General features: G+C 43.5%; 1 long non-coding RNA gene across 1 annotated transcript in view; it reads right to left on the bottom strand.

Annotated features, from left to right (window-relative positions):
- Positions 1-19,999, bottom strand: part of LOC149858009 (uncharacterized) — a 31,826-nt gene extending 11,827 nt beyond the window's left edge. Inside the window, exon 1 of the long non-coding RNA XR_016443888.1 lies at positions 19,848-19,999. This is a non-coding gene — a long non-coding RNA (uncharacterized LOC149858009). The remainder of the gene's footprint in view (positions 1-19,847) is intronic.
- Between the last annotated feature and the right edge of the window lie 2,867 nt (positions 20,000-22,866).

The raw sequence follows: 22,866 nt of genomic DNA, 5'->3' as shown, positions 1-22,866 counted from the left end.
ACCAAAGAATAAGGCACAGAAAAGTAGTTTCCACCTCATTTACAAATTTCAGGAGAACAGAAACTAATAACAAGAAATGTGACCCTTACAATGACTCTGTACATCCGTGTTATTACAGGAGGAAGGCAGTATGGGATTCTCATTTACAATATCTGATCCACAGGTGACACCAAGACTAATTTCAGCATGGATCACTGCTGTGTCATCCAAGGTTAATACAGACCTGAGCAATGGTTAATGTTAACAGTCTGTAACTATTCCTGTTGACCTTGCTCACTACAGGATGAGTTATTGAACTTCCTGATCTATCACAGTTCTTGCTTTTTATCACTCGCTTGCACCCTCTACATTTTTTTTCTGCACTGAGTCTGAAGCTTTATTATTTTCTAATTTTGGATGCACGTAAAAACTGTGCAGGCAGCTACTGCTGTTGCTGTATTAGGACTAGTTTTAGTTGCATGCCTGCAACCTCCAACTGAAGGGGGTTGCAAAAGCAACACTTGTTCTTTCACTTCCTTTTTCTGAAGCTTTTGACAATTTCCAAGAGCTAAATGGTAGTTACAGTATTTTGGCACCAACAAGAAACAAATAATTTTATAAACTCTGTTATTCCTAAAAGATATTTGTCAATGTTTTGTCTGAGAGAGGTTCCTGTTAAAAAGAAATACCATTTTCTTCACTACCTGAACTATGTAGTGGGCTCTTATGTGCAACTTGTAACAGTGACAAATCGTTTTTCACTTTGCAGAACAATCATTCTCTTATTGTTCCCACTTGCGGAACACTTCGTCAGGGCAAATACTCTTTGGGAGAACACCTTTGTTATACAATCACCTTCTGCAGAACCCAAACCAGACTAAAAAGGTATTACAATCTCTAATTAAGGCTACCTGAAGATTTGCATTTGCACTTAGAAGAGATTTTAGTTTTTCAGTCCACGTTACAATGTTTGCTTTTAATTGCCATGTGTAATACATCCTTCAAGGGACAATATGAATTTTATCATATTTCATTAGTCAAATGCTTATTTATATGTGACTTTACAAAGTTCTGGGCACTTTGTTTCATCATGTTATCATTGGTAGTCCCTCAGTACGAGGATAAGTCTTCCAATAAATAGAAATGTCAATGGTGAGTCCTCAGATGACTGAGGAGGTTGATTCAAGATCTGCGGGTTCAACTGAAGACATGGCAAATAGTTCTGGAAGGGAAGAGTAAATCCTGGTGAAGTTGGTTCACAACTCTTTCCCTTCATCTCTCTCACCATCTGCCTCCATCCTGAGGCGAGTTTGCTCAAAAGGATCAATGCCTCATTGTACATCACAGTGCCATAGGGAAAGACTCAGTGCTCAGGACTCTCTGGTATTGATGATAACATTGCATTTCTTCAGACTGACCTTCAAGGTGTTCTTGAGTCCCATTTTTTGCCCACGTCCAGAGCAGTGACCATCAGCAAGTTGGGAGTATAGGATCTGTTTCGGAAGCTGGTTGTCAGACGTCCTTAGGACATATCCTGGCTAATGGAGCTGAATTAGAATGCCTTATAAGCATGTTTCAATGCTGGTGCCGTCTGCTTGAGCCAGAACACAGGCATTCATTCTTCTGTCCCTTCAATCGATATGGAGGACTTTCCAAAGACATCACAAGAGGTAACTTTCCAAGGCTTTCTAGTGTTTCTGATATGTTGTCCAAGTTTCATATCCATACAACTGGGTAGGGATGACAACAACCTGATAGACAAGAAGTTTGGTTTGGGTCCTGATGTCATGATCATCAAAAACACAATTTCAGAGACGCCCAAAGGCAGCACTGGCAGATTTTATCCTCTGTTGAATACTGTCATCTACATTTACTTTTTGGGAAAGGCAGCTACCCAGGTAGGGGAAACGCTTGGCATTCTCCAAGGACTGCCCTTTAATTGTAATATGTGGAGGAGCAGCTAGTTGGTTTGGGGCGAATTGGTAAAGTATCTTGGTTTTTGCAAAGTTGATAGTGAGCATGTCTACACGTGCGCTTTAATGTGCATTAGCCTATTTTAATGCACGTTAACTAAAGAGCACTTCTTTAGTTACACTTAAATGCACATTAAAATAAGCTAATGCATATTAAGTGTTACATAAAAACCATGGGCATTTCTATACATGCACCAGGGGTTGATGGGAAGCACTTTAATTAGAATGGCTCCAAAAACTGCTCTAATTAAAGCACTCCAAGCGATTTGTTCATCAGCATTCCCATGCTTCAAAATGGCAGAAGGGGCACTTTACCTAAAGCTCATTGAACAAGCTTTAGATAATATGCCCCCATCACCATTTTGAAGTGCAGGGATGCCAATACATGAAATGCAGAGGCTGGTTGGAGTGCAGTAATTACCATGCTCCAGCCAACTCAATCAAGTCTGCTATGATGTGCTGTAATTATGGCATGTTGGAGCAACCTCCATACATTTCTACCCTGTTCTCCCCCTGGATCTGCACCCCCTGGAAGGGCCAGCTGCAAAACTTCTGGTTTTGCCACTGGTGGTTCCATGCTTGGCGATGGGCCACTGGGGAACCCCACCCCCCAAACCTTGGTCGGCAATCTGGTGCGCCCCCAGACTCAGAAGGCACCAGTTGCCCATGAGATAGGCTAATGTGCATTTTCCTAGAACCTTGCAATGGAAGTACAGTAAAAGCTCCGTTATCCAGCATGAGTGGGGAATGCCGGCTGCCGGTTATGTAAAAATGCTGGTTATCTAAAAACACTGGGGGGGCAGAGACTTGCATGCGGTGGTGGCAGTGCCACAGGGTGGTGGTGGCGGTGGCATGGGGTAGTTGCACACAGCTTGCATGTGGTGCAGGGTGGTTGATGGCTGCAGCAGTAGTGGTGTGGCAGTGGCACAGTGCCGGTTTATAGAGTATTCTGGCTAGTAGAATGCCAGATAGCAAGGATTTTTACTGTACTAGCTTTAATGTGCATTAATTAAAGATCATTAATGCATGTGTAGATGCACCCAGTGAATCCAAACATTTCATATGCTTCACAGAAGCAAACAAGAGTTAATTCTGCTATTAAACTTCACTAATAAATGTAAATGTATTACAAAGCAACATAACGCACAGATAAATGAAAATTCCACCAAGCAGGAGCCTTCATGAAGTGGAGATAACTTACCTCAGCCAGCAAAAACTGAATACCCACAGAGACGCCTCTAACTTCCCAAAGAGACTTGGAAAAATTACTTAATCACTTTGATAGAAGGAGAAGTACAACTGAGATCTTAAAAAAAATCCCAAATGTCTTTTTTTGTCCCTATAAATGAACTATCCTCTCCCAAACATGCATTTACATAACAGCTCAGGGGTAAGATAATTTTTAAGCTTAGCAAAAAGAAATTATTCCCCTCCATCAAAACAGCCAACACTGCATTTGTAAGGAAAAGTCAAACGAACTGGGAATTTATGCCAATTACTTCCTATCTGCTGTAAGTAGCCCAAATCCCTGACTCCCCATGAAAAGCTGGAGAATCAGGAAGCAAAACAGGCCTTCAGGAGTTCCCTCAATCCTGTTCTGCTCCCCTGCTCATTCACCACTTCACCCCCTCCACCATTGTGTTCCCCACAGTATCATCCAACAGCATCCAAGAGAGGAAATGGGTGCACACAAGCAGACAAGGTGGAAGAGATCAAAACTGGGGACTGAACGTACATGCGTAGAAGAACCAAGGCAGGATCTTCAAGGAGATGAATTCAAGGAGATCCCAGGCTCATTAATGAGGGCCTGGGATGGGAAGAGTTTATGCTTACAAACAGGCCGTTGATAGCTAAAGGGATTTCGCAGCACGACTGGCTCAACTGCCTGGAAGTATTAGTACTGGACTATGTGCTTGAAATGCCTATATATCACTACTGATACTCTAGAGTCTCCTGTACTGTGGATCCCATAACCTCTGTGCAGCTTCAGTCAATTCGCCTCCCTACCTTGGTCCCCTTTGGATCTTCCTTTGGTTTTCCAGCACACAAGTCAGGAAGATCAGAGCAGGAATGAAAACGTATACAGGAGGATGGGAGATTGGAGCCAAAATAGGGAAGAGCAGTTATGCAGGATAACCGGGAGGAGACATGAGGCTACAGCTCAGGGCTGAGTAGGGAGGACAATGAGACAAGTAGAGCAGAGAGGAGTTTAGCTTTAACTAACAGGGATCCTTGGGTTCATCTGGGAAGTGCTGCTTTATGCATGATATAAAATGTACTCCAGTGACACAGTCAATCACTGGAGAATTTGAACAAGGGCAGCCTAGCAGGATACTGCCCAGCTCTACTGCATTTGCCCCAGAACAGTGCAACACACCCAAGGATGGAGGGCAGCTCAAGCAGTGTGTCTGGGTTCAGTCAAACAGTTTCACTGGACTTCCTATTAGAAAAAGCTGTTTCTTTCAGGACACCTCATCTGTTCTCTATAGTACACTAGCAGGCACTAGCAAATAGAACAAGATCTTTCACAGTGGAAGCAAAGAAGTGAACAGCAGCTTCCATCCTCCAAAGAAAGCACAGGGGTCAACACCTTCTCCAGCTGTCTCTGCTGTAGGGTACATCATTTCACAGACATCCAAATTGACATACCTTGCACTTAATTCTCAAGTGACTAAAACTCTAGAAATCCCAATTTAAGTTAATGTGACAGGCTGATTCTCAGCCCCTCTGAGAGCCAGGCCCCATATAGCCTTAAATCAAGTCCTTCAAATTAAAAACAAATAAATTAAAATCCACTCTGAAAATCTGACTCCTTGCATTTCCTCCAGGTCTGTATCTAGTAAAGACAATAAAATGGCTGCAGAACTTTACACTAGAGACAGTGCTTAGGACTTAAAAAAAGCAGTGTACCAAAAACAAAGGCCAGCGACATGAATCTACATGATCGTATTTTATTAATCTTTGCTAGATGTGAACAAGCCCCTGCATGCAGTGCTCCAGTTTGAAGAACAGAGGTCCCTTCAATCAAGACAGAGCTTTATGACAGTCCCTGTAATCTCTGTGGGTCGCAGCTCTGTGTTAAAAGCAACACAACTGCAATCGGGTGCATTACATTCAAATTAAATGCAGCCCTGGGGCTCCGGGCCAATTACCAATGTAACCCTCAGCTGGCCAAGCCTGGATGGCTTTGATCACATGGGAGGGTTAAATTAGAACTTTTTCTTTAATGGGCTGATAAAAAAAATGTCTGTTCTGTCTTCTCAATACTTAGGCTTTCATCATAGTGCAGCAAGGAGTACAGCTCACTGGGGGAGAGACCACCAAACTAAAGAGCTAACTGAAAACTAGTTTATTTCCTTTTAGGCTCAGACACCTACACAAGCTCTGAGTACTCTACCAATTATTTTATATTACAAAACCAAGTCCCTGGTTCAGGGGTGTTGGTTGTACAACACCTCATAATCAAATACACCACCTCAACCTCTACTGCTGTTCTCCTTTCTCTTTTCTGAGGCCTGGTGAACCAAGCAAAGCCCACAACAGAGGGGTTTAGATTCCTGAATCTTTCTGGTATTCGATGCAGGACATCTTTTTTCCCTGTGCCGACGATGCATTCAAAACTCAACAAAATAGCTGGCAAGATGCAATTCAGGGTGGGGTGGGAATAGGATGCCATGTTGTGAGTCATCTGCACACAAAGGTGATGAGGAGGACCTTGCAATGTTAATAAGGCTTTACCTCCAACATTTTATATCAACCTTTAATATTAATCGTGTCCTATGCACAGGGTTGCTACACGTCTACTCCTTTCAAATCAAAGGCAGGCAAGAGCATCAACCACCAGCTGAACTTCTGCTTCCCTTCAGGTAACTTGGAAAACCTGTGAAAATCAGATGAATGGTGCCCAGAGGTGAAGGTCCTTTGCTTAGAGCCTGTCACCACCACGTTTAGGGAACTCTTGACTGTCTAAGCTGAACTCTTTGCCCAGGCCAAAGCTCTGTCCTTTCAAGACTTTTCAGAAAGCATTACACAGAGCTGTTCGTATGGAAAATCCTGCTAAGTAGGTGTTAATAGTTGCTAGTCAACTCTCCTAGGGAGCACCATACAGTTTCTTAGAAAAGGTCTGAGCTACAAACTTCTGCTGACACCTACTCAGTTAGGCATGCCAAGCACAATTACATGCTCCTTTGATTTACCTTGTGGCTTTCGGCGGAGGTGGTGTCACTGTGGCAACAGCCATCAGCCTGTATTTCATCTCCAGGAGGAGGGGGCTCTGCCAATATACAGGTAGCTAGCAGCAAAGGCGCTTGGGTAGACAAACCCATAATCGAGCCACTGAGGCACTTAGGAAACATGAGAAATATGATGAAATAAAACAAAGAGTACGTGGATTATGATGAGTAATTGCTAGGTAAAAGGTATGAGACAGTAAATCCTCATGGCGTTGCTCAGACTTCCCCACTTTGTTGATGCTACCTGGATCTACATGCAGAGTAACCACATAAGGTTTATACTTCTCGTGCGCCCATGCACATATAAACCCATACACCAATGATCTTACAAACCTGAGTTTTCATTCTTTATAGCGCGATGACAATATGCAACTCAAGACTTTTCACTACACTCAAGAACGCTGCCAGCAAGCAAATACTGGGGGGGTCTCTCCTGATAGCCTTTGGGTACCAGCTGACTGCTCCTCACCTGCCAGCACTGGTTTTGGCACTGCCTTCTTCCCATAAACCCAGTGAAGACAAATACAAATGCTCACTGCACTCAGCACTGCTCCTGTTCTCACTCACCTGCTAACTAGAGGTAAGCTATGCAACCTCTAAGGCAGTGGTTCTCAACCCTTTTAGACCCCTTGGAAAATGCCAGCTCTTAGTTTTCATTCATTTTTTACTACAGGAAAATAACAGAGCAAATCTGCTGTTGCAAAGAACTCAGAAAGATCACAACAGGGCAGAATGTGTGTGACACTATGAATTCCTAGTAGAAACCTCCAGGTTTACCTTGGGAATCACATGTAGGGATCTGCACACTTGAGAATGAATGCTGAGTGGGAGCCCAGGGCACTCTTAAAAGGAGTTTGTGACACTCTGTGGTGCCATGACACCCTGGTTGATGATCACTGCTCTAAGGGGTGATAATTGCCCCCATCCCAGCTTGGCCTCTAAGTCTGTCAGTCTGCTGCAGTGAACCAAATAGTAGCCTAAGGGACAGTTTTTTAGCCAGTGAAGCTTGACCAGGACCTGTGTGTATCCAAAATGGGTTGGAGTGTTGTAGCCACAATGATCCAGGAAATATATGAGGCAGGGGACTTTTCTGTAATATTGTTTATTGGACCAACTGCATAGCTGGAAGGGAAGTTTGACAAGCTTCAAGGAAAAATGCTCTGTGCCCCCAAACTTGTCAAACATCTCCCCTAGCTGTACAAAACATCCTTGCCTTTTGTTCAAAGTGACACAGGTAGCAGAACCCAGTCCTCTGAGCAGACACTTCCTAGTTCATCATCAACCAACAATGATGCTATAACATCATCTGGACCCCCTTTAGTTATGAGTATCCCCCTGCACTCTGATAAACCCAGCTCTCAAGAAGGGGAGGGGGGGGGTGACCTGCCAAACTGCTTCTTAACCATGAAACCTTCCCGCACTTCTTTGGAAACGGTTACTGGCTATGCCCTGTAACTGCCATGCCTTGTTTGTCAGGGCCCTCATAACAATTACCCTGAGCCCAACACACGTGCAGATCATTCCCCCTAAAATCCTTGTGTCCCCCCGTCCCCCACCCTCCACCAAGGTTTTCTCCCTTCTCCAGTTGTATGAAGCATTTAAGCACTGTAAACTCAAAGGTGACGTACAAGCAAGAGCCACATTCTTCAGTCCCGTCCTTTTAAAAGGCAAATGCAAGTCCACCAGTGTGTGGGAAGTTTAAACAAGTACCTGATGTGGAGGGTTGGTGGGCTCTTTTCAGTGCTGCTTTGTTCACCTTTGTAAATCTTAATTTTGTGGAGCTCTGAAATGTCAAAACAAGTGTTCTGCCATTCCTCTCAATAGGCCACACCGCTTTCCAGTTGTTTTCCCATAAATCTGTAATTTTTTAACTCTCCTTGTTGGCAAAATATCCACGGGCTTCTGTCTCTCATTACCAATTCAGTGTCAGCATGACCCCCTCACAGTAAAGATTTGCAGTTTACCAGTTTCCACTAGTTATCATGCAACCTCGCTAGCAACAAGTTAAAAATTTGTAGGCTGCCTACAAGCCCTTCACTTTGTACGTCCAATAAGACAAGAGTGGGAGAAAGAGAGTCCTTAAAGAGGTTTGGTGGTAGATTCACTAAAACTGACCTTCCAGTTCCCTGATCCAATAAAATCCTTTACCTGGTGCTGATCTTGCACATTGTGGTGGTGTCTACATGAGAAAATATCTGGAAAAATACCCTTGCTGCTGCTAATACCAGAGCAGCTGCACAAGCAAGGCCTTAGGGATGAAGCATGAGAAATGCCTCATTTCCCTCAGCTCCACCATAAGCCTCTGGTCACTCACCAATTCTTGTCCGCAAGGCTTCATTATAATGAACAGAATGGGGAAAAAAAGTGGGCTATGCTCACAAACGCCACGAAAATGAGATGTCACAGCCCCTGAAACATGACTGACACTCTTCTTTCTTGCATGCTCTGATCAGAAATTAAGTAGCTGATGATGTCAATTGTTGGATCACCATTGTTAGGCTCCAGAGTTAGCATTTAACAAGATTGAAATGAGATGAATCAGACTGATTCAACTCTGCCAGAACAATTGCTTTTAGAGAGCAACGCCGCTGAAATACACACCAATCACACTGCATGCCAGGCATTTCAACGCAGCTGAATCAGAAATAATTGATGCGAGGAAAAACATTAAGGCAAGGCCAAAATAACAGCAAATAGAGAAACCTCACATTATGAAACAAGCTGGTAGAATTAATCCCATTCTTAAACATCTGTGTCACAAAAACCACAGTCAACACAGGCACTAGCTGGCTTTCTTGATAGCAATCTAAGGGAAGAGACCAAGCACAGAGAATGACTGACAACTTTCCTGGCTCCTTGCAGCATGCAACTGGAAGGGCAAGGTAGGGAATATTTGTTCATGTAATATTACTCCATGGATCAAGAAAGGATTCCAATTTACAGGGCTACGAGGCCAGCACCTTTCATAACCAACTAAATTCACTTGAAAAGAAAATGAAGTTCCCCCCCACAAGTATTAGGACTTTTTGAAGAGCAAAAACAGTTATAGGCTTAAATATTTTTTCTGGACTGCTCATTCTTATTCAAGTGCCTTTTTCCCCCCCACTACCGTAACTTTCTTTTGTAGAAAAGTAGTTAATCCAAAAAGCTGGATAAACGAATGCAAAATGCATACATATTCTCTAGCAGCTGGATGGGTTTGAGCCAACCATAATTGATATCAAAAAGTGGTGCAAGTGATCCTGTATGGATCAATGTGATTGTGAACTGAGGCCATGCTCTAACCCACTTCCAAAACCAGCTCCTTGTGGGGTTGAATAGACTTGGGAATGAGCCCAGCTCTGCAGCTGCTCCCCAAACAATACAGGCAGCAATAACGCATCGCAATGCCACGGCAATACGGACCTCTCATGGGCCCACCTTTCATTGATAAACTTCACTATTAGAACAGTAGCCACTGGAACATGTTGATTTTCTGGTATATAGACGGACAGCTTCTGCTCTGGCAGCTCATACAGATGTTCCAAATGCTGCCATTGAAACCCTCACTAACCTCAAATGGTAAGAAGGGGAAATGATTTCCAATTCCCAAAGTAAAAGCAGAAACAATCACCAGCTTTCCAACTGTACTGCATCTTCCATCAGCAGATCTCAAAGCATTCTACAAACATGAGAGAATTAAGTCTTCTGGTATCATATTCAGTAGTGAGTAGGAAAGCAAAGCTGAGGATTTTGCTGGCAGTCACTATGTCACTGGAATTATTAAAAAAGACTATACCAAAGACAAATGCAGAAGACATCCTGTACCAAGAAATAATATTAACAGGCACACAAAGAAACTCCAGCTTCCCTTTGCAAATCTTACTGCTGCCAAGGTCAATGAGACTGCAAACAGACTGCTGTAGCAAAATTTGCAAATCTCCATTTATGCATGTTATCTCTATTGGTAATCCTGAAAATACTTAAAGGAGAATGAAAATCATAACTGAAAGGGCTTCTTGGAGCTGGAATGGTTTCTGCTTTTCCCTCGCTCCCACTCCACCCATTGCTTCAGGATTCTGGTTAGTCAAAGAAAACAATTTTCTAATAAACTTCTGTGAAAACTATGGGATATTTGCCACTGGCTTCCATGCAGCCAGCATCTTGGTCAATGAATTTTGCTTTCCACCCAAATTCCTCACGAGACATGGTAGTGGGCCAGGCCAGTTTGTTAAGAAGTGCTCTAAGCTCTCTAAAATTCAGTCACAAACTGGGGAGAAACAACTCAGAGAGTCCGGGCTGCGATTCTGGGCTTGCAAGTCTGGGTTTGCTTAAGGACATTTCATAAGCTCTACTGACAACAAAATTAACAGTTCATTTGTGCATGACTGGGTACAGCAGTTTTCTATCTGCCGCCCTAGCCATGGGCAAATCAAGGATTTTATAAGGGGGGGGGTGGACTTGGCTGGTGACAGTGGCAGCAGGTGGGTTCCCTTCCCCGTCCCCTGTCCCCGCTCCTGGGCTGGCAGGAAACACCCAGGGGCACTGAGCAGGGTGGAGGAACCTGCTGCATGCATGGCTCCCTGCTGAGCCCAGTTCACTGTGGAGTCTGACTGGAGTGGGGCGGGGGCGGCTACGGAGTTCCCCCCTTCCAGCAGAACAGTGGCAGCAGCAGGCCAGGCAGTGGGGGGGAAAGAGAAGGGAAGGGACATGCCACAGCAGGGAAGGGGGGGGGTACTTATTACTTCCTTCGGGGACTTAAAAAAGTCCCTACTGTGGCATCAACTGAAGAGAGAGATGCATCTGACCCCCGCTTTGGATGCACCCCTGATCTACCCAATGTGTGAAAATGCTCCCTGTGTCATGCAGCAACCGAACAACCTCTCTACTTCAAACACCTTCCTCCCTCAGACACAAACTTCCCCATTCAGGCTTTGAACAATGATTTGCATTCTTCCTGCTCCACCTGGCCCTTGCACTAGTACCCAGTGTGCTGTATTTAGGCTTTAGATACATAAAATTAAAGCAGGGGATGCCTGCCTGAACCCTTTGGGGCCTTCTGAAAAATAGTCAGAAATACAGTAAGCAACATAAAGAAGAGATGGTATGCAATGTTAAATGACTAGGCATCACAAAAAGAATGGCACCATACGAATCCCCCATTTATATGGTCTGATTCTCCTCTACTGGTGTAAATCCGGAGTGGCTCCTTTCACATTAGTAGCACCACTGCAATCAAGAGTGATACTCTGCTACATATAGAAGCCATGTAGCAGAAAGACACCGGTGTAAGCAGGGAGAGAAAATTTAGGATCCATATATCTGAGCTGTTCAGCCTGTCAAAACTGAAAGGTAGCAAACATACTGTTGGCACTTGGCAAATAATAACTACTTCCATGGAGGGGCTCACTTTTCCTTCAGGAAAATGAATGAGTGCAGACCTTCATTATATAGAAAAATAGGCTTGGAGGTATAAGGACACCCAAGTACAGGGACATCTGCCTGGTGATTTTACTTGGGAATCACTTGTGTCCCGCTGGCTCCCCACTGAGCAGCCCCACGACTACCTGCATGCTCCCACAGGATGGAAGTCCTGGACTGAGGCCACCAATGCACCTGATTCCCAATCCCCACCTCTCGCTGACAGAGGGAACTGGTGTCTGGACAGCCCAGTTTACACACTCCTGCGAGGGAACAATTGGGCCTATAGTTCCCACATTGCTGTAATCTCAGCAAGTAAAATGTAATGTGTATGGGCCACAAACCCTTTCAACAAACACCAGGACCTGATTGGGGAGTTAAGTTATAGAGAGAGTTCATAAAATCTCTCCTGTGCTTGATAGCCACTTTTTGTGATTACTATATAATATGTCCAGAAAATATTTAATAATACAGTGGTTCAGCACAACAAACTCAACGCAATGTCTCCAAAAAACAAACTTTTCACAGTGAAATCAGTCCACTAGGGGGATGGATTTGCTGTACAACAAAAAGATGAAGTGGAAACCTCTCCAGTTTATATGAGGAATTTTGGTGGCACTTGGTTTGGTGGCCCACTTACTAAGCTTATCCAAGTCAGCCTGGATCACCAGGCTATCCTCAGGTGTGGATGCTATGCCCCAAAGTTTAGTGTCATCGGTGAACTTGGCCAGTCCGCTTCTGACACCAATGTCCACATCATTGATAAAGAGATTAAAGAGAACCGGTCCAAAGACAGAGCCTTGGGGGACACCACTGGTCACGGAGCACCATAACGATTCGCTTCTATTGACCACTACTCTCTGGGTCCGACCTGGGAGCCGATTCCCCAGCCATCAGACTGTGGTGTAGCCGAGCCTGCAGTTGGCCAATTTTTCCATGAGAGCATGGGACACCAGATCGAAGGCTTTTTTAAAGTCCAGATATATGATGTCAATCTTTTCTCCCTTGTCCAGGTGATATGTCACCTGGTCACAGAAGGAGATGAGATTGGTGACAAACCCGTGACAAAGCCATGCTGGCTCTCTCTCAGGATGTTGCCATCAACCAGCTTATCAAGGAGGGTCGGCCTGTAATTCCCAGGATCTACTTTCTGCCTTTTCTTGAAGATGGGTACCACATTGGCCTTCTTCCAGTTTTCAGGTACTTTACCTGAGCACCACGAGTTTTCGCATATGTTTGCCAATGGTTGGGCTATGACACCTGCCAGCTCCTTGAGTACTCTAGGGTGTAATCTGTCAGGACCAGCTGACTTGCAGATGTCCAGCCTCTCAAGGTGTTCCTTTACAAGGTCTACACCGATGCTGGGTTTAAATACGCCCTCACCCTGGCCGTCCCACGTCACGCTAGGCAGGGCGGTCCCTTTAGGCTGATGAAAGACCAACATGAAGTACCCATTAAGCAGGTTGGCTTTTTCCTGGGTGTCGGTTATCAGCTGTCCCTTTTGGTTCAGCAGGAGTCCAATGTTACCGTTGCTTTTTTTCCAACTCCCTACATATCTGAAAAAGGACTTTTTATTATCCTTGATATGTGAAGCCAGAGAGTTTGGTTGCAGCCTTGGCTTTCCTGATTCACTCCTTGCAGGCATGGACCAGTGCTGAGTACTCCTCCTTGGTGGTAATTCCAGCCTTCCATCATTTATAAGTCTCTCTTTTTAGGTGAAGGAGGTCCTCAAGCTCCCCGCTGAGCCAAGGAGGTGGCTGTACCCTTTTGCTACCCTTCCTCCAAGATGGGATGGACAACCCTTGTGCTGTGAGGATCACTCCCTTGAGGAGCAACCACTCCTCTTGGACTCTTCTTCCTATTGGAGTCATGGTCCCTTAGGGCCTCGACAATGAGCCTCCTGAGCTTGACAAAGTCAGCTTTCCTAAAGTCGAGGACTTCTGCATTGCTGACTGACTTGCCAGCTTTGCAATGGATAGTAAAGGTGATCAGCTCGTGGTCACTATGACCCACCTTCCCATCGATTCTTAGGTCACTGCCTAGATCATCCCCTTTGGTCAGTACCGGGTCCAGCAACACTTTACCTCTTGTCGGCCCATAGACTTCTCGAGTCAGATAGAGCTCGTTCACGTATGTGAGGAAACTGCGACCAATCGGATTTGGCTGAGTGCTCTTCCCATGAGATGTCTGGGTAGTTAAAGTCTCTCGTAACAACATAGAGATGCACCGAGAGCATGCAGCCTCAGCCAGTTGCCTGGCAAATTCCTGGTCTAGCTCTTAATCTCTCTTAAATCTCTCACGCCTTTTAGTTGTATTTTTTGTGTATATACTCCTAGACCTTGTTGGAACTTGTAAATTAGTTCAAATTAACAGGTTCTGTATTTAAAATTTTAAAAGTAGCTATTCCTGAATAATTTCATCTGTGGACACCTTTTCTGGAGTAAGAGTGCCTGGTTCCAATCCCAAAGCTTATCTAGATCCCTCTCAACTATACAGTTCAGCTGGTCCAATAAAAGCTAGCACTTAAAAAATGCTTGCCTTTCTCCTCATTCCTGTAAAGTTTTTCTGCTATCTTCAGTATTAAGATGGCTGGGAGAAAAATCCATGGCATCATATAATGATAGTCTTTTCTGTCAAACAATCAAAACACCAGAGGCTACGATATGGGAAATCAGAACACAATCTGAGCTAAAGAGAAACCTGTAAACAATCCTGCTTCTCATAGAGATGAACTGGGCATCAAGGAATCCAAACACCTGCTGAAGACAGGAGAGGCAGCAGGCCCAATTCTGCAGTCCTGATCCACGACAAATTCCTATAAATTAACTGGAAATTTCAACTGGAACTTGTCCTGAACAAAGGCTGTGCAATAGGGCCTTGCATGTCTTGCACAAAAAAACAAAATAAAGCAGAAAAAAAGGACCAGGAAAAGTAGACTCAGTGGCCCTTGCTTTTTTTCTGTGCAAGCTTACATATTAGTCTTGTAACACACAATTAACTGTGTCTGTTGGGCTACAAGAATGTAATAATATCTACTTATATTAGTATTCATCTAAGATTTTCTACGAACGGTAGAGGTATTTCATTATTATGTCCATTTTATTGATAAATAAACTTCAAAAGTAAAATCACTAGAAGCTAAATGCACTCAGGAGCTCTGAAAAATCCAATTTGTAACTTCTCTGTGGCTTGGTTTCTCCACCAGGGAAACAGGGGTAATATCATTATGCTTGCTTGTCATTTTAGAACTTTTTGAGATTCTCAAATGAACAGTGCGAATGATGATTATTACTGCACCATTTAATTTAGTGGCTGCTGCAGTTGTTGAGGCTCTCTGGAAAATCAGACCCTAAGCATTTTATTCAAGGTCACACAGGGGATATATAACAGAACTGAGAGTAGAACCTAGACTTCCTGACTGGCAATTGCGCGCTCTAACCCCCGGCATGCTGCCCCTGTACCGAAACACATGAAGTCTGATAATTGTAAGTGGTTCCAGGTTTCTGATTATATGACCCCAACCTTCCTCTTTTGTTGTTGCTCATTCATCCTTTTAATGTAGCTGTTCCCTTAGCTGTGAAAACCAAAAAGGTCAGCTTGACACTCAAGTGCATCATTTGAAAATGATAATAACGGTGGACAAAGCATGTGTGATTGCCACCCATTTTCTTGAATTTTGGGAGACAACAGCCTGGCAACTGATATATGAAACTTAGCAGATGCAGTGAGCTGAACCTTAAGTATCTATGCAATCATTTTTACTACTTTAGATTCAGTGTGCATCATGGGGAAGTGACAGTAAACTGGAACCTCTCGTTACTACATGTATATATGGCAGAGGCAAAAAAGGAAGTCCACACTTGCTTTCTCAATAGATTCTGGGGGCTGGATTCTCTTCACACGTCAGTGACTCTAATGGCATTACCTTCAGATCTGCACCAAGCTAAGTGAGATCAGACTCTGCCTGATTTCCATGCCCCTGCCCCATTACAAAGATTTCTGTCAGTGTGACAAGAGCCCATAGGATTCCAATAGTGCAGGAGGAATACACAACAAAATAGTTTGGGATCAATATTTGTGATTTGGGATTTTGCCTAAACTGTTTGGAGGAATAAGCACACCAGCCTGTGTGGTGACTACATTACAATAGCACTAGCCCAAAGACATTCGGAGAGGAACTGTATCTAAGTACAGCTGGTTAAAAAACTGCCACAGGAAAGTTTTCCATCTGAAAGCCCAGCTCTGTCAAAAAGCAACATAACTCATAATTTTTAAAAATCCTGAAAATGTCAAAAATCCTATTTTGACGTGTTTGAAACTTCTTTTTTTCTTTCAAAACAATTTTCCATGTCAATGTTCTTTTAAATTTGGATGGCATATTATGAAATAAAAATAAGTCAATATCAAAATAGACTTAATTTATTGTGTTAAAATATTTCCACCAATTCAAATTGATTTTTTGTTGAATTCTCTTCAACAGACAATTTTGAAATGTTATTTTATTCTAGATCAGAATGAGACCAGGTTTCATAATGACATTGAATAGTATTTCATTCCACAAGTGGTTGCACTGAATTCAGAGACATACAAATACTACTTAACTTGAGTAAGAATAGCAACATCAGGCCTCTAAATAGTTGGTTGAAAAACACCATTTGAAAGATTTAAAAATCATTATCAGCTGAGCTCCTAGGAGAACACTTTCCTTCTGCATGCAGTCTGGTGCACTGTTCTACCTCTAGTGGCAGCAGAAGAGAATTACTGAATAAATCTTTTATGGTACTTGCAGGTTATAGTTAGATGCATAGTCACATCCTGTACTTACACAGTAAGTTACTTAGTAATTTACATAGTATAGAAATCTTACATCCTGGAGTGTAGAGCAAGTGCTGGGTCTGAAACATGAAGAGTTAAAAAAAAATTCACATTGGTACTTTGCAATGAGCGGGTCCAGGAAGCAATGTAAGAAACACTAAGAGGCTCTACAAGTGAAGTGCTGATTTGTCCAAAGAAGCAATTACAAATATTGGGCCTGGTTCTGAGTTTCTTAGGTATTTAAAATTCCAACTGATATTAGAGGATAGGTCCACTACCAGCTGCCAAATAGAGATAATTATAAAAACTCTACTGTAAAATTCATCTGGAGAAGCAGTCTATGCTGCTGTACTGGAAGGGGCATTCAACTATGGGAAAAACAGACAAGACATCTGTTTCTTCTGGGACAACGAAGGTCTTCAGACACTAGACAACATACAGCATCACCTTCCTTACATGTCACTTCTGAATTTGGGCCTAGGTGATCTCAACCATGTAAAGTACTCTATAAGCACCTCTTTCTCTTAGTGCCGTACTCCCGTGATGCAGCTCTCCTGCTCCTTGGAGCCCCATTGCCCTGTCCTATGAAAAAAACCTGTAGAAGGAATAAAGTACATTGGAAACCAGGTAACGTTTATTATATACTGGGTGCGTCTATACGTGCATTTACTTACTGCGCAATAAGTGTTTTTTAGGCTGGCGTCTACACATGCAGCCATTAAAGCACATTAATGCTGTGTGTGGACTGACTTGGGACTAACTTTAGTCAGTCCACACACACAGTGTTACTGAACAGTAAGGCGTCTACGTGTGCCAAGTTGGCATAAGTCGCCATAGTTACTGTGCATACAGCCATGCACATGTAAACATGTGCCCATACTCCACAGTAATTTTTGGTTACTGCACAGTAAATGTTGAAGTGTAGACATGCCCTCTGAAGACAAACTGGTTCTGATCTCATGTGAAAGGGCAGGGAGAGTTGCTGATAAGGTTCTGGGGAATTAAGTTCCAACACCCTAAAACCCTATGGCAGTAAAGTAAGTAGAAGAACTCCCTAACAGATGGTTACACCAATCTGGAAAAGTCCCATAAGGCAATCCACATGAGACAGGCCAGCAAAAGTCTGGTAGCAGGTGGACTGTATTAATTTAAGTGAAATCTTTAATAAGATTTTGATAATAACATATTGTATGTTAATCTGTAAAGAGTTTGCTTTTATAACATCTAACTGATAATCAAGTAATTTAGTTCCAATTTAATCTCTGCAGGTGTTTTCAATGGTAAATGTTATTTTTTTATTGCTTCCTTCATGCAGGAATGATAGGGGAAATGTCTGTAAGGTTCTTAACATCTATTTGTATGCAGATAGCATCATATTTTATAATAGCTATAAATCTGACAGAATAGCCACTTGGATTTGAGATGACACTAAATATCATGTCATGTCTGAGGTAAACATGTCTGGAAGGAAAATGAAATAAAGACATTATTAGAGGTTTATTGAAACAACCATAACTGCTTATTTATAAAAGATGCATGCGCCTATCTATGAAAGGAACAGAGCTCATGCTGAGTTCGCAGCTTTGTGATGAGCGGGACAATGGAGAGTCTCAGCAGGCTCCTACAGACTATGCAGAAATAGGCTGTACATGTCTTGAAGATGACGGCTGCCTCTATAGTACTAAATACTCTCCTGTCTAGTTTTTAAAAGATGCTTATCACTCTGGTATCTAAGGACCAATTATGGCTGACGTTTCACAGGTGTCCCAGATCACACCTCCCTGCCTGGCACTCATTCACACTACGCTGCGGTAACAGCATCAGGCAAGTGCCAGCAAGGGAACCACCATGTCTGTGGAAGGCATAATACCCCTGTGCTTCAAGGGGCAAAATTCATGCAATACAAGGACTTCAAAGGGGCGTAAGGGATGCCTAATTCTCGTCCCAGCTCTGTGCCCAAGGGGGAAGTTTATCCTGGAAGCTCTCCTGGAAGAGGAGAGCTTGCATTATCTCCAGGGCAGGACACTAGAGAGGTCTCTGCCCTGAGATAATCTCCCAAAGGAGTTCATGCATGTTGCAGGAAGCACTACTGTCCAGCTCAGTAAACCCCTATGTTCAAAAACTGTCACAGTTTATGCTAGCATAAATATTTCCTTTACAGCAGAGGTCAGCAACCTTATAGCAATGGGGAGCCAAATTAACCCACCTGGGTCTGAAAGTGGGCCACTGCTTGTGACCTGCCCACCACTGTGGCTTCCCCTGCTGTTGCAGCTTAGCGGGCCAAAGAAAAATCTCTTCTGGCCCACAGACAATAGGTTGCCAAGTCTTGCTCTACAGTGCTTGGCCACAACCAACAAACACAGAGGCCAAGAGTCAGAATGGGGGTTTAACTCACAAATGACAAAGATGAAGGAGAGCTGCAAGTCTTTACTGAAGGAAAAACAAATGCTGCAGTATAAAAGTTAAGAATGTTACGACGGGTGAATGAAGGAAATGAGAACTGATGTGTCTTGGAAGATTTTTTTTATAAGGCAGAATGTTAAAAATTATAACAGTACGATTTACTGTTTGGGGTTTTTAATGGTGCTCTAAAATGAGAATCTTTTTAAGAACACTATCAGTATCCACTAACAATATACTGAAATAGTGTCAATCATTTTTTACAAACACCCAAAACCAGAGAATGTGCCACGTGCCTCCAAATACAACCAGAGAGATACGTAAGGTTTAACAGATAGCTCAGAAGAAAAAGAAAGCGTATTTGAAATGAAGAGAATATCTGGCAGGTTGCGCTACAGAGAAGAAAGAGGATTGCAAAGAAAATGCTGACTCCCCGGATTGATGGCCATATTTCAAATACACAACCTTCTATGGTTTGTAGCAAGGAAACCTCTCTGGTGAATGGCTGTAAAAGCCGTTAACAATATATTAAGAGCCCTATATTATTTCTCTAACAAAGCTTTATATTTAAATCTCAGCCCTCAACAATTCCCTTCTTTTCCCAGCTACCACTATCAGGTTATTATTTCTCTCGAGTAATAGCCCCAGCTGGTTGTGTTCCTTCTCTTGGTAAAGTTTCACAAGACTCAATGCCTTCTTGAAGGTGAAGGAGGCCCTCTCATAATGCATATTTACCATCAAACACCTCAATTATCCAACTATAAACCTGTCAAAATGATAGACAGATTACTGATTATTACATGAGCCCTTTCACTGCGTGGTGGACCTGTCAGTGAATCCATAATGCCACCCACTCCACACCTAGATGCTGAAGGATCTGATATCCTCTCACATACATGGCTTTTTGCCATAGCTGATGAAAACTGAAGTAAAATCTTTACTACAGAAGTAGAATGATAGAAGAGATAATCACAGTGGAAGGTTTTTCACAGCGCAGCTGCAGTGTATCTCCATAATTTCAAAGTATATAAAACAGATGCCGACTCACTGCAGCAACCAAAAACATGGACAGTGGGAGTCATCCAGGAGCTTTCTGTTTGCAGACCCCGCTCACGTTTCTTACGTCAAGTAGATATTTCGTATAGCAGAAGACACTGATGAGCGCGTCCTGCCTGCAGACTGAAGCCTCAGAACTGGATCCAACACCCTGGGATCAACAAAAAATCACAGGGTCAGGATTAAGCATAACATCAACCGCCTACAAGATAGGCCTGGCCCTTAACCCTGTCCTCTGGAGAGCCCCTATTCTCTGCTTTCTTCTGCCTCATTTTTTCTTTCACCCCTCCACTCATCTTGATCCCCCACTCACTTATATGATTTTCTTTCAACTTCCCTTTCTCCATCTTGCTGTTTCACTTATCATCCTCATCCTTTCCCTAGCCCCAAGTTCCTTACTCACCTATGACCCAGACTCAGTATACTTTCTACTGCCCACTCCTCTCTGCAGCTGCCAAGGCATAACCCCATTTGCTGCTGCACTGCATAGTTCCAGTGGCTGGACAATCACCGGGTTGACCCCCATAAAACAGGACCCCTGCCAGGGTCATCCTGTCTTCCTTACTCTGTTCAAAATGTCTTTCTGGATTGTTGCTTCAACCATATGTTGTTCAGCCCTTTTCTACATCCCTCCCCTGGTTTCCACTCTTCCCTGCATCAAACACAAGGTCTATCCTTATCTGACTCGATACCCTCATCAAGATAATGAGGCACCAGCCCTGCCTTTGTTCTGTAAATGATGCCAATTTGAAGAGGGTATTTGTCGTTTTTTTTTTAAAAAGGCACCTTCCTACTTTCTCCCTTGTTACCCCTTTTCATGTGAGGAACTAACTCCCTGCAAAAATCCCTCTTAATGCTCCCTTGAAACATAATTCTTACAAAAAACTCAGTAATGGGTAGGCAGATAGGGTCTCGTGGCTGCTGAGCAAATAGGCTGACCAGTTTTGTCCCATTGTTACCTTGTGCCTACCCTGAAGAGTTTACAATCTACTAATTATTTTTCCTGTTAGCATACTAAATTATAAGATCGCTGGAGTGGGTTCTGTCAATGTTCATAAAGCATCCAGCACAGGGGGCTAGGATTTTAGATTCTATCAGAAGATAGAAAAAGGCGAATTAGCTGTTCCAGATTTGTCATTTAGTATACACCATTCCATTTGCCTGAATTTATATGCACAAAGACAAAAACCGTCTTCCTGCTTCAAGACAGTTGCTAGAGTTCTGATTCAAACCTGCCCACTGTGCTTGCCTCCCTGCAGACTGTCCAAATCCCCTGGTCAGAGACTGTTCTCAGGCGGGGATATTCTTCTGTTGCTCTCCTGTCCAAAAGAGAATTCACATTTCATTGGACCTATGTCCGCACATGTGCACAAGAGTAATTAACTGGCCCATTGCTCTGGTTTCCTGTACCTACAGGTCGACAGTACAAATCTCCAAAGGACAATGGGCATGAAGTGAAGATGGCTGTACCTTTCAAACCTGAGAGTATGACTTTGTAACCTAATAGCTAGTGCACTTACCTGTGTAGGAGAAACCTGAGTTCTGTTCCCTGTTGCCATGTATATTTATGGGTTGCAAGTGCTTTGGAGGATAGGACCAAAATTTAAAAAGATGTTAAACTGGAGAGACAGTGTGAAATGAATTTCATCAGAGCAAAAAATGGCTCCCCTTAGGAATGAGGAATATCTTGCTAGGCAGAAAAATTGCAGGGGAAATAGCAGACCACAAATTGAATGAGTCAACAATATGGTGTTATTGCAAGAAAAGACAAAACTCATTCTGGGCAACGCTGACAGGAATATTAAGACAAAAGTGATTCATAGATTGTAAGGCCAGAAGGGACCTTGGAAGATCATCAAGTCCAGCCCCCTGCACCAAGCAGGAGGGATAATTTGGGGCCGGGTGACCCCAGCAAGGTGACAGTCTAGTCTCCTCTTGAAGATTTCCAGGGTAGGTGATTGCACCACCTCTGGAGGGAGCTTATTCCACCGTCTGGACACCCAGACAGTAGATTATTCTACTACCCAATGCAGGACAGTTTTGGGCATCGTGCATGAAGAAAGAAACGAATGAGTGAGAGACTCCAGAGAAGAGAAACAAGAATGATAAGAGGTTTAGTAAACATGACCCATGGGGAAGCAGAAGGAACTGGGTTTGCTTAGTCTAGAAAGGAAAAGACTAAGGGAAGACATGCATTTATAGTTTATACGTGATTCATTTTTTTTCATGGCCACTAGGGAAGGACAAGATGTCAATTAATTTGCAACAAAGATGATCTGGGCTATGTTTTAGAAGAAAAAGGTCACCCTTGCTCATTTTTTTTTTAAGGAAAGGGCTGAGATACCCTTCAGGAGAGAGTTCAAAACTGTGGCTCCTGAATGGATCAGTGGCCTCTGTGCAGTCCTGAGTCAGGCATGCAAGATCTGGAGAGGGGCAGGCTCTAAGACATACCCATCAGCAGCATTTCCTACTAGCTAGTGCTGGGCTGCTGCAGGCCGAGCTTGCTGACTTTGGCAGTGTTTTGTTCGCTCAAGGGGTTTCCAGATCCCATTTTGAGGTACCAGCCTTCCCCATGCAGCTAGGCTAGGCACCTGACACAAGGCTCCACACTTGACTCCAGGGACCTCCTTAGGCCCTGCAGTGTCCAAGGTCCTTTTTGCACATAGCCCTTCCGCACTGTAACACAGCCACCTCAAGTTAGGCTCTGTATGCAGTCTGTAGGGAGGGTTAGGCACCTAAACTGGGCTAGGGCTGAAATGCAGAGGTAGGAGGAGGACTTCTTGGACAAAAGGCAAATGCCTCCTTCCCCTTGGGATCCTGGGCTGTGAACACTTTCCTGAGGTTAAGCACCTTCTCCCTATCAGGGGAGAGAGCACCCCCTCCAGCATAGCCAGCCCTTACAGCTCTCAGCTGGGACCTGGCTTTAAATCCCTGTTCTGCCTACCCACAGCAGGGATTTCAACCTGTCTCCCACATCCCAGAGGAGTGCCCTAACCACCAGGCTACTGGTT

Source organism: Crocodylus siamensis, chromosome 8 (genome assembly GCF_052110815.1).
Source record: "Crocodylus siamensis isolate JL-2025a chromosome 8, ASM5211081v1, whole genome shotgun sequence".
In the NCBI taxonomy this organism is placed as follows: Eukaryota; Metazoa; Chordata; order Crocodylia; family Crocodylidae; genus Crocodylus; species Crocodylus siamensis.
This window is presented reverse-complemented; position numbering and strand designations above follow the sequence as displayed.